This window comes from Solanum pennellii, chromosome 6 (genome assembly GCF_001406875.1).
Source record: "Solanum pennellii chromosome 6, SPENNV200".
NCBI classification, from domain to species: Eukaryota; Viridiplantae; Streptophyta; class Magnoliopsida; order Solanales; family Solanaceae; genus Solanum; species Solanum pennellii.
In genome coordinates, this window is record NC_028642.1 from 44,458,194 (window position 1) to 44,470,553 (window position 12,360).

Here is a 12,360-nt window from a genome sequence, read left to right on the forward strand (position 1 = left end):
TTGGGGATGGGGTGGTGAGTGGGGATGGGTGGGGGTACAGGGCAAAAAAAAATAAAATCTTCCTTTTCCTTTTGTATAAAAGTTTTTTTTTGAAAAATAATAGGGTAATAACAATTGAACTTTGATTTAATATATTTTGACTTTAGAAAATTAAAGTGGGTTACAATTATTTTATCTAAATCATTTTTGAGCGAATTTATATTTACTCATATTCAATATAAGTGGATTACAATTCAATACATTTTAACTCAATCTATACTCCGTCCATCCAAATATAATTTAATTCAATTCACTTATTTGTCACCCCTAGTTCAAAAGAACCGATAGCACTTAAGAAATGACTTCAATTGTAATTTTTACCTTTTACTATTCCCATTTTCAAGAAAATTAATAGTTTTAGCATTATTTAATTTACTTTTTACTTTCTACTATACTTTCTTGTTTAACAACATAGGTACCCCGTTATCTAATTTAATGCTGAAACCACCGCAAAAATCTATGACACAAGCTAAGCCCATGGATGGAATTTTTTATATGAGAATCTTTTATCCAATTAAATATAAAAGCTCGTGCTTGCGTTGTGCAACAAGTTGTGTCACACAAGCACACCGTCTGCCGCCACTAACAATCATATATTAACTTGATTTAATAGAGTATGATCTCAAAAATTAATGACTTTGGATAGAGGTGGGTGTTTCGGATTGGGATTCTCAAATTTTAAATTCGGTAATTGATAGTTTAATATAGATATCAATCTTTTAAATTTTGTTTTAGTAATTTGATAATTGATAAATTAAATTTCGATTTGGTATAATATTAGGTAATATCGTATTTAAGTTTTACCCAATGGTATTCTAAAGTTAATTCTCTTTCTCCAATTATTTCTATTCTTTTTTATGTGGATGCACAATATAATGGAATATCAACAACTAAGAAGACATTAAGAAAAAATATCGATACATCAAAAAACATGTGTTTCAGTTGTTTATATTTGGAGAAAAGACATTAAGTGGTACATGAACTTGTCCCGTATTTTCAAAAAAAAAATAATCTTAACTATGCAAACGTCTTATTATCCATTAAACAATTTTGAACTGATATTGTTACATCATTTTTTTTTGTTTACCTTACATAGAGCGTGTGTGCACTTTCTCAAAGAGAGTGAACAACCTAAATAACTAATATAATTTTATTTTGAGATAAATGTCAAAAACACACATAAATTATCCTTTTTTTTAGTTCATACATAAACTATCGACAGTGTGAGTTTCATGGATAAAGATTCGATCAAGTATAATTAGGTCAAGTAATGTTCAATGGTCTTACAGATTCATGTCATTTGTACTATATAATAATTTATAGTTGAGATCAACTTAAATTATATACTCATTAATTATAATTATAAAAACAACAAAGCTGTCAAATTTTTTATTTTTAAAACTATCAAATAAAGCAATTATGTGTACCCAAACTAATATTTTCCCAAAAAATTTAAGATTGACGGGAAAACGGAAACTTTTTGACTTTTTACCTGACAAACTTGTTCAGGAGTAATTTCGCACATGCTTTCTCCAAATTCTGAAGAAATCTCCAAGAATAGATCAAACTTAAAAACATAATTGAGTTCTAAATAATAATTCAACTAAAGAACATGATAATACATTTTTTTAAAAAAAATACTTAATTGGAGGTTTTCAAATAATTATAAAAATATATTTATTCAGAATTTTCAAAAGTGTCAGATTCTTTAAAATTAGTATAATACAAAAAATTTAATACAAGTATGAGGTTTGACAGGTTAAAAAGTCGGAAAGTACTCATATTTTTGTCAGTCTTATTTTTTCTAGAAAATATTAGCTATGATACACTTGATTGTTTTATTTGATAGTATTAAGAAATAAAAAAAAATTGACACTTTCGTTGTTTTTATTATTAAGATGAATATATAATTTAAATCAATCTCAACCATAAATTATTTTATAGTACACATGGCATGAATCTATAAGGCCATTGAACATTACTTGACCTAATTATATTTGACCGAATCTTTATTCGAGTTTCATACCTAAACTATCATCTTTTAGTTTGAGAAACACATCTCATTGGTGTGTGTATAATACACTCTCTTTTATTTGAAAAAACCTTGACACGTAACATTTCAACTGAATAAAATATTTCACCTTGACAAAAATTAAATAACAAATTACTAATATTAATTAAAAAATTAAAGATTAAAGTATTACTATCCATAAAAAAAAATCTTTTAAAAATAAAATTTAAATGATTTTTTACCCCATTCCACCTCCTCCTCCACGTACTCCCCCCTCCCTCCCTCCAAAAAAAATTAAATATTTTTTTAATTTACCCCATCCTTTTTAACCCTCTGCTCCTAATTTTTATTTTGTTTTATAATTTTTTTCTCATTATGTGTTAGATATGTATGTACATATATTTTTAGAATTTTTTTTCTGGTAGTGCATGCGTATAACATAAATAAATGAAAATTATCTCCAACAATTGCATTTACTTTCTTGTCTTCTTAGATCAGTTGGAAAACCTGTTACTGATGATGATTTGGTGACCCAAGCACCGGATGGACTTACACCTTCTTATCGTCCTTATTCTCTGGTTGATGCTAATTAATACCCAAGAGGATCCCATATTGGTCATGGTCGTCGCCGAGGTAGAGGCCAAAATCAATACTTTCTCGCTCTAATTTGTCTCTTCTTCTTCGGGTGATGGAATTCTTGGGCGAACTCCTTTCACCTCGACTAAACAATTTCAAATTTGCTTCCACTTTAGGGATAGTGCACAAGTACCCCTTCAACCGATACTCGAAATTTCAGAGACACACTTATACTATACTAAGGTCCTATTACCCCTGAACTTATTTTTTAAATAATTTTCTGCCCCTTTTCTGTCTACGTGGCAATATCTTGTGGGTCCAATGATACAAGATAGTGCCACGTAGACAGAAAAGGGGCAGAAAATTATTTAAAAAATAAATTCAGGGGTTAATAGGACCTTAGTATAATATAAGTGTGTTTCTGTACTTTTGGACATAGGTTGAGGGAGTACTTGGACATTATCCCTCCATTTTAAGCATACTACTTTGGAGTGTAGGAATCATTTCAATCATTCATATGGTTTAAATTTACTATCGAAATCATTTGCCACTATGAATTTGGAGGAAGTATTGTGCGTGTGATGAACAATCAATCACTTTTATCATCTTCATCTCCTTACAGTGGTTCGTTACAGGTGATGGACTAGCATTTCTTTTCTTCTGAGCCTCTTCTTTTAAATAATGTATTATATGTTCCTTCATTTTAGAAGAATTTTATTTTTGTCCATGCTTGTGCATCGACAATAATTATTTCATTCAATTCACTGGATCTTATTAATTTTTTTTTGTTAGGACAAGAAGACCAAGCAGTTCTTGCTCCATTGTAATAATAATTAATGTAAAAATTAGGCAAATGACATACTGTAAATGATAAATTACATTCTATCCCTATAATATCAATATTTACCAAAAATCCCTTATTTTTAAGAATTCCGGATACTTTATAAAATAAAAATGATACTTAAATATAAATGATCGAATATTTTTTTTTATAACTGTTATAGCTAAAATCAAGGGTAACTAATTTTCCTTCACTTGATTTAAGTTAATCTTGTTACTAATTTCACTCCCAGGAATTTGGGCAAATCAACTCCATGAAAAAATAAAAAATAGCAACAATAATAGTACCATGTGAAGGGGATATATTAATAGACAATTTTTTCCGGATATATGATAACAATGCCCTTTGATAAGTATTTGTCGCCGGAGCTTCGGTGAGATGATATATTGTAACTAAAATTTTTAAGTATCAAATTTAAATTCTGAATTTGAGTATCTTTTTATTTGTTGGACATGAAATTTAATGTATCAAAGAAACATATTTAAATTTAATTTTCGTTTATATATAGATTCAAATAGTATTTTGTAAGTATCATGTGATAGAATGATTCTTTGTTTCATTTTTACTTATATTTCGTATATATTAAGGTATCAAATAATAATATATGTGTATAAAAATTTAAGTATCTAATTTAAATTGTGAATTTGAGTATCTTTTCATGTGTTGGACATGAAATTTAATGTATCAAAGAAATATATTTTAAATTTAATATTTCGTTTATATATATAGTTTCAATTAGTATTTTGTAAGTATCATGTTTAACCTGTTTTTTTATATGTTAGTATAAGATGAATTGTATTAAGTATCTTTTTAATATTATAATGATTTTTGAATATATTTGTTAGTATGTTCAATTAATTTTATTAAGTATCATTTTTTGGTGATCATGATAGAATGATTCTTTGTTTTATTTTTACTTATATTTCGTATATATTAAGGTATCAAATAATAGTATATGTGTATCATACTGTCATACATCTGTTATTTAAGTATCATATTTATATGAAATATTGATAAGTATATAAAAATTTAAGTATCTAATTTAAATTGTGAATTTGAGTATCTTTTTATGTGTTGGACATGAAATTTAATGTACAAAATTTAATTAGTATCATTTGGGATAAAAAAGGGATTTTTGTAATTTAATACATCAGTAGGGAATTAATGAAATTAGATAAATTAAAGTAGTGTATTTTAGTAATTTTTCCATAATTAATTAATAAGCCCAATATCATTAACATTATTTTCCATTGATGCATTACCACTTTCCATTTTAATTAAGATATATGGATAAATAGTGAGAGAGGTCTAGTGAGGATTTATAGATGTTTTATTTTATTATATATATCAATTCTATACTATGCGAAGGTAATCGAATATAGTTACTTGGAGTTGTTAAAACTGATATTAAAACCCTAAGGGTTGTTGACAAATTTTAATTTAATCTAATATTAATTATATTGAGGCATCAAATGAACCTTCACCACATTCGATCTCGTACTACTTTTTGTTTAAAACCTTCACCAGATTCAACCTCTTACCACTTTTTGTTTAAAGTATTGATGAAGTAAGAGAGGATGTCATGATCTAATTTTACTTATCTAACTAAAGATTCTTTTGTTTATTTGTGCCTCAATATATATATTAGTATCACGACTAAGACATCATTTAATATACTCACTACTCTTACTCTGGATCGGAGCTGTGACTAATCGGACATTTTTTGTTGAAAAATTATTTGGATGAATATTTTTTAAAGAATAATTATTTATTTTAGTGATATTTTTATTTATTAGTATTTATAGCAATACTATGATAAATTAGCAATGTGTATTAAAAAGTTAATTATGTATGCAATATATATGCATTATAATCGGTTTAAAATATATTATGCTTATTTGGTAAGAAATTTACACATTATATTAAAATGTGTGATAAATACATTATTCATCAATAGAGCTTGTATTATATGTGTTTCTATAAATTGTTCTCTACTATATGTATTAAAACTGTAATATAAATGTATTAAAAGTGATCAAGTGAAAATGAATTGTATTGCTATAAATAGTAAATATTTTCTTAATATAGTATATTTAAGTAAGTTTCCCAAAATTATATTGTGTACAAGGGGTGACAATTTCAATTCATATAAGTGAAATAGATCTATATTTTTCCATATCAAATGAAATAGATCACTCATATTTTCTTCGGAAAAGGGCCTAACATACCCTCAAGTATTGAAAATGGTACAAAATTACCCTTCATCCACTTATTGGCTCCAAAATGCCCTTCTCATCCACGTACCGACTTTCTTCTAATTTAATTTCTTCTCCATCTACACTTAGATAGACGTGCCCATTTCATGGTTACTCATTCAACGATCGGGTCACTAAAGCCACGTGTTCACTTAATATCTCTGTTTCCACTGCTCTGGTTGAGCCAACATGCTCACACAAGCATCCAACGACTCTAGGTGGCTTAATGCAATGAGTGAAGAGTATAATGCTCTCGCCCAAAATCATACATGAACATTAGTTCCTCCACCTCCTAATGTGAATATAGTATGAAATAAATGTAGGAAATATGGAAGGAAAATAGTATCTTTATAGAATGCTCAAGTTTATTATAGGCTACTTAAGGCCACTTGAAATGATTACAATCATCAACTACATCTCTATTTATACTACTCAAAATAGAAAACAAAAAGTCTTGCACAAATAACTAAATACATGTATCACAATTTACTAGATACATGTACTACAAAATTCTAAAAGGACTTCTTAAAAAACTAAGAGACAATTTTGGAAGACTAAACATTTATGCATTAATTCCAACACTCCCCCTTAATGCATTTGCTTGATAACTCCAATGCGTTCTCGAAGATAGCAAAATTTTTCTCTAGGAAGTGCTTTGGTGAAGATGTCAGCAAGTTGTTCTCGTGTCTGACAATAATGCAACTGAATTTTGTCTTTCTCTTGTGCTTCTCGGATAAAATGATACTTGATGGAAATATGCTCTGATTTTTCATGGCTGACTGGATTCTTGGCAGTTGCAATTGCTGATTTGTTATCACAATACAGAACAATCTCTTTTTTTTTTGTTTTTCACCAATGTCTTCAAATATTCTCCTAAGCCAAATAGCTTGAGAAGTAGCCTTGGATGCTGAAACATATTCTGCTTCGGCAGTGGATTGAGCAACAACACTTTGCTTTTTTGATAACCAAGAACAAATGCTTGATCCAAATAATAAAGCATAACCAGAAGTACTCTTCATGTCATCTATACTTCCAACCCAATCACTATCAGAATAACCAATTAAGTTCAAATTTCCACCAATTTTGTACATTATCCCGTAATTCATTGTTCCTTGCAAGTAGCGTAGAACACGTTTTGCAGCTCCAAAATGCACTTGGCTTGGTTCTTGCATGAATCTGGATAATAAACTAGCAGCAAACGTAATATCTGGCCTTGTTGAAGTAAGATATATCAAACTTCCAATCAAACTCCTAAAAAGTGAGCTATTAACTTTCTTTTCTCCATCATCTTTTCTAAACTTCTCATTTGCTGCTAATGGTATGGCCACAGACCTGCAATCCATCATTTTGAATTTTTGAAGAATACTTTTAGTATACTTCTTTTGAGAAATGAAAATTCCTTCTTTCACTTGAGAAACTTCGATGCCCAAGAAATAATTTAGCAATCCAAGATCACTCATTTCATAAGCTTGCATCATATCTTGTTTGAAATTTTGCATCATCTTTACATCATTTCCTGTAAAGAGCAAATCATCCACATAGAGACAAACAATGATAATGCTGCCATGTTCTTTCTTCACATACAAAGTGGCTTCACTTTTACTTCTCTGAAAATTATTTTTCAGAAAGTATGTATCAATTTCATTGTACCAGGCTCTTGGAGCTTGCTTCAGCCCGTAAAGAGCTTTTTTTAGTCTATACACCTTTTCTTCTCCCCCTTGAACAAAAAATCCTTGAGGTTGCTCAACATAAACCTCTTCATCAAGTTTTCCATTTAGAAATGCTGATTTAACATCAAGTTGAAATATCTTCCATTTCTTTTGTGCAGCAACAACAATTACAGTTCTAATTGTCTCAAGATGAGCAACTGGAGAGACAGTTTCATAAAAATCAATACCTGGTTTTTGCGTGAAGCCTCTAGCAACCAACCTTGCTTTGTGCTTTTGAATATCTCCTTCCTGATTGAGTTTGATTTTGTAAATCCATTTTAGACTTACAACTTCTCTTTCTCTAGAAATAGCCACAAGCTCCCAAGTATTATTTTTTTCGATCATTCGAATTTCTTCTTCCATGGCTTTCTTCCAAACATCATGCTTCATTGCTTCTTAATAATTTTCTGCCTCAACACCGGCAAAATTACATCTTTAATAAATGTCACTCAACATTTTTGTTCCTCTTGGAGGCGGTTCTTCATTATCTGAATCTGGGATTTCTCCCCCTTGAGAGACATATTCATCTTTCTCATCCTCTTCTTGATTTGAAGATATGATAGCAGTATTCTCTATCTTTTTATCCTCCCGATTTCATGTTGTTTTTTCATAAAAAATGACATCTCTACTAACAACACGTTTGTTAGTTTTGACATCGAGAAGCCTATATCCTTTTGTCACATCACTATAACCAAGAAAGACACATTTTTGACTTTTTTCATCCAATTTTGTTCTTTTCTCAGCAGGTACATGAGCATAACAAATACACCCAAAAATTTTAAAATGACTTACAAAAGGTTTAATACCACTCCAAGTTTCAACTGGTGTCTTGTCCTTTAGTGACTTCGTTGGACACCTGTTAAGGATTTGAACTGCTGTATGCACTGCTTCTGCCCAAAAATATTTTGGCAGACCTTTCTCATTCATCATAGTTCTGGCCATTTCAACAATTGTTCTATTTCTTCTTTCAGATACACCATTTTGTTGAGGAGTATACCCTGCTGTAAGTTGCTTCTGAATGCCTTCATTTTTGCAATATTCTTCAAATTCTTGACTTGTGTATTCACCTCCTCAATCACTGCGAATGGTTTTGATGTTGCAACCTTTTTGCTTCTCAACAAGGGCTTTAAATTTCTTGAATGTAGCAAATGCTTCTGACTTTTCTTTCAAGAAATAAACCCAAGTCATTCTTGAGAAATCATCAATAAAGATTAGAAAATACCTTTGACTTCCAAGAGATGGAGTCTTCATTGGTCCACAAATGTCGGTATGAATTAGTTCCAAAAATACACTTGCTCTCCAAGACACCTCTTTTGGAAAAGACTTCATGTGTTGCTTTCCCATTATACAACTTTCACATGTATCCACCTCAGTATGTATCTCAGGAAGGCCTTGCACCATGTCCTTTTGCTTGAGAAGCTTTAAACCATGAAAATTCAAGTGACAAAATCTTTTGTGCCAAAACCATGGATCATCTACAATTTCATTTTTTTAATGCATTGTAATGAAATTGCAAAGGGAAGTTTCTTTTTATCATCTTTACTTCAACAATGACTTGATTTGGCTCAATTTTATCATAAATCTTGCAGTAATTATCTCTAAGCACAAGAGAATAACCATTTTCCATGAGTTGACCAACACTAAGCAAATTTTCTTCCAAGTCAGGAACATAAAGAACATCATGAATGTGCTTACCACATCCTTTCATGTTGATCGAAATTGTACCTTTACCTTTCGCATCAACTAAGGCTCCATTCCCCATCTTCACTTTAGTAGTGATGCTATCATTAATTGAGAGGAAAGTCTTTTCATCTCCAGTCATGTGATTAGTACAACCACTATTAACATACCATTGATTGCTTTTTGTTGAAGCATCAGATTTAGAAGCAAAAAAAAGATTTTCTTCCCTTTCTTCCTCATGTTTTTCACAAAAATTTGCTTGCTCCCGTTTCTTGTGCCAACAATCCTTTTCAACGTGGTCAAACTTTTTACAAAAGTTACATTGGGGCTTGCCTTTGTGCCAACATTTTTCTGCATTGTGATTAGTCTTTTTGCAAACTTTACAAAAAAGACTAGAGTTTTTCTCACCTTTTTCTTCAACCTTCTTGGAAGAACCATCATGATCCTGCTTCTTTTTTGGCTTTTGATTTTTCTTCTGATGATTTTTTGAGAAATTTTGAGAATTCTCATTTATTTTAGATTGGAAAGCCGTCTCTTTGGATTAATCTTCACGAAAAAATCTTCGCTTCTCGTGTGCACGAAATGATCCAACTAGCTCTTTGATGGAAAGCTTAGAAAGATCTTTCGTCTCCTCAGTGATAGCAACGATGTACTCATACTTTTCTGTGACACTAATTAGAATCTTTTCCACAACTTGTTGGTCAGAAATTGTATTACTATGATTTCTCATTTCATTAACAATATTCATGACTCTTGTGCATTATTCATCAATTTTTGCAGATTCTATCATCTTTAAATTTTGAAACTCTCTTTTAAGAGTTTGAAGATTTATAGTGCGTACATTTTCGTCACCATACACTCAGCTTCCAGAAAATCGCAAGCTTCTTTTGCAGTCCCACAAGTAGCAATTTTTGCAAAATATGCTCTTGAGACTCCCATCTGGATTTTGCTCAAGGCTTTTGCATCTTGACGATACTTAGCCTCAAGATTTTTCATCTCTGCAGCTGTAAGATCACCATCGTTTTCTGGCTCTTCAAAGCCATTTGCAACAATAGTCCACAAACCTTCAGCTTTCAAATGTGTTCTCATTATTATCTTCCAGTATTCAAAATCAGTTCCATCAAAAAATGGAGTAAGAACAACCGAAGAATCAGCACCTTCATTTGTTTTGGATGCCATATTTTTTCTTCACCTAGCCCAAGATTAAGAACGAAAACCTGCTCTGATACCAATTTGTAGGAAATATGGAAGGAAAATAGTATCTTTATAGAATGCTCAAGTTTATTATAGGCTACTTAAGGCCACTTGAGATGATTACAATCATCAGGTACATCTCTATTTATACTACTCAAAATAGAAAACAAAAAGTCTTGCACAAATAACTAAATGCATGTATCACAATTTACTAGATACATGTACTACAAAATTCTAAAAAGACTTCTTGAAAAACTAAGAGACAATTTTGATAGACTAAACATTTATGCATTAACTCCAACAATAAATGGATACATCGGATCAAATATGGTCCTACTGGATCTATAGACCGCTTCAAAGCTCGTTTGGTTGCACGAGATTTTCTCAACTGCCCGATTTAAATTATACATAAGCTTTTGCTCTTGTCATCAAGTTAAGCACTGTTTATGTAGTGTTATCTGTGGCTCTTCTTAATGATTGGTGTATGCATCAATTAGATGTATCTAGTGCCTTTCTACATGGATAGATAAATGAAATTGCTTATATGCGGCAACCCAAAGGTTTTGAACATTTTGATTATCCACAACATGTGTGTAAGCTAAGTCTTACCATTTATGGGTTGAAACGATCCCCTAAAGCGTGGTTTACTCGACTTGCAGAACTTGGTTTTCAAAATTCAAAGAGTTTCGGGTCAAACTTCATGTTTGTTCCTCCCCTTCAGATTGAGGGAGGGTGATATTGTAAATATCATTTCAAGAGTTATGTACGTGTAATTGCCTTATAAATAGCACACGTTCAGACACTTGCTTTATTTTCACGCGTGCCTTTGGTTTATTTTCTCCAATCTCTTTAAACTTAAAACTTCAATTCTACATTCTTTTATAATTAATAAGTAGCACCAATTCTTATAATATTAGACGACAATTAACAACAATTCTTACAACATCAGCCAAAAATATTTTTCAAATTAAAACCCAAGAAAGAAGACGAAGAAGGAAAGCGGTAATTAAGAGAATTTAATTAGCATCTTTGGGTTCACATGTGAAAAGTGGAAGTTAATGGGAAAAAAATCGTTACAATAAGCTAATTGGGAAAAGATTACGATTTCGTAATTACTTTAGTCAATCAGTCACATCTTGAAATAAGCTTGTTTTTTAGTAATTACTGTCATTTTTATAAGTGTTATAATTACTACCATTTTTTTACAATCCCTTTTGGAAGAAAGAATTAAAGGTAATATATAAATTCTCATAATGAGAAAAGAGATTAATTATTTAGAACGATTTTTGCATAGAAAATGAAGAGAAAACTCCAAAATTTTGGGAAAATAGATAATAGTAATAGAGGCAGATGATGCATGCCACATCACCGTGATTATTTTCAGCTTTATATATATATATATATAGAGAAAAGACATAAAGACACCATCGAAGTTGTCCCATATTTGCATAAAGACACCTAAACTTTTGAAGTGTCCTATCACACCACTAAACAACTATATATCGTTGTAAATTGGCCATTTTTACCCATTAACTCATCTGGGTTGTTTACACGCACGTTAGGCGCGTCATGGGCCATTTTTCCTTTTTATTTACCAGTTTAAAACAGCCACATGTCATTTTCTTTCTTTAATATTAATTATTTAATCAATTTTTGTATCTTCCCCAATTTAAACTCAAAAATAGCCGTTGGTAGCCCTAAAATTTTGATTTCCATGGAAAGAACAATATTGGTGCTCTCTTTTTGACGACTTCATATCTTCCTCAAGAAAATAAGGTAGGAATTCGTCTTTTCCTTTTAATTTCCAGTAGAAACGTTAATTTGAAGTTTTTTTATGGTTGAATTTCTTCTCAATTTTGTGGTTAGTTTTTGATTGAAAATGTCAAATGCAATGTTGAATCGTATTTGTAATGATGAGAATGATCCGATGTTGCGAGTGAAACTGCGATGCAAACATGGTGACTTACTATCAATGCAAACTTCATGGTCGGAGCATAACCCAGCTCGAAGATTTTGGTCTTGTCCACGCTATCGTGTATGTTTACTAATTTTTTT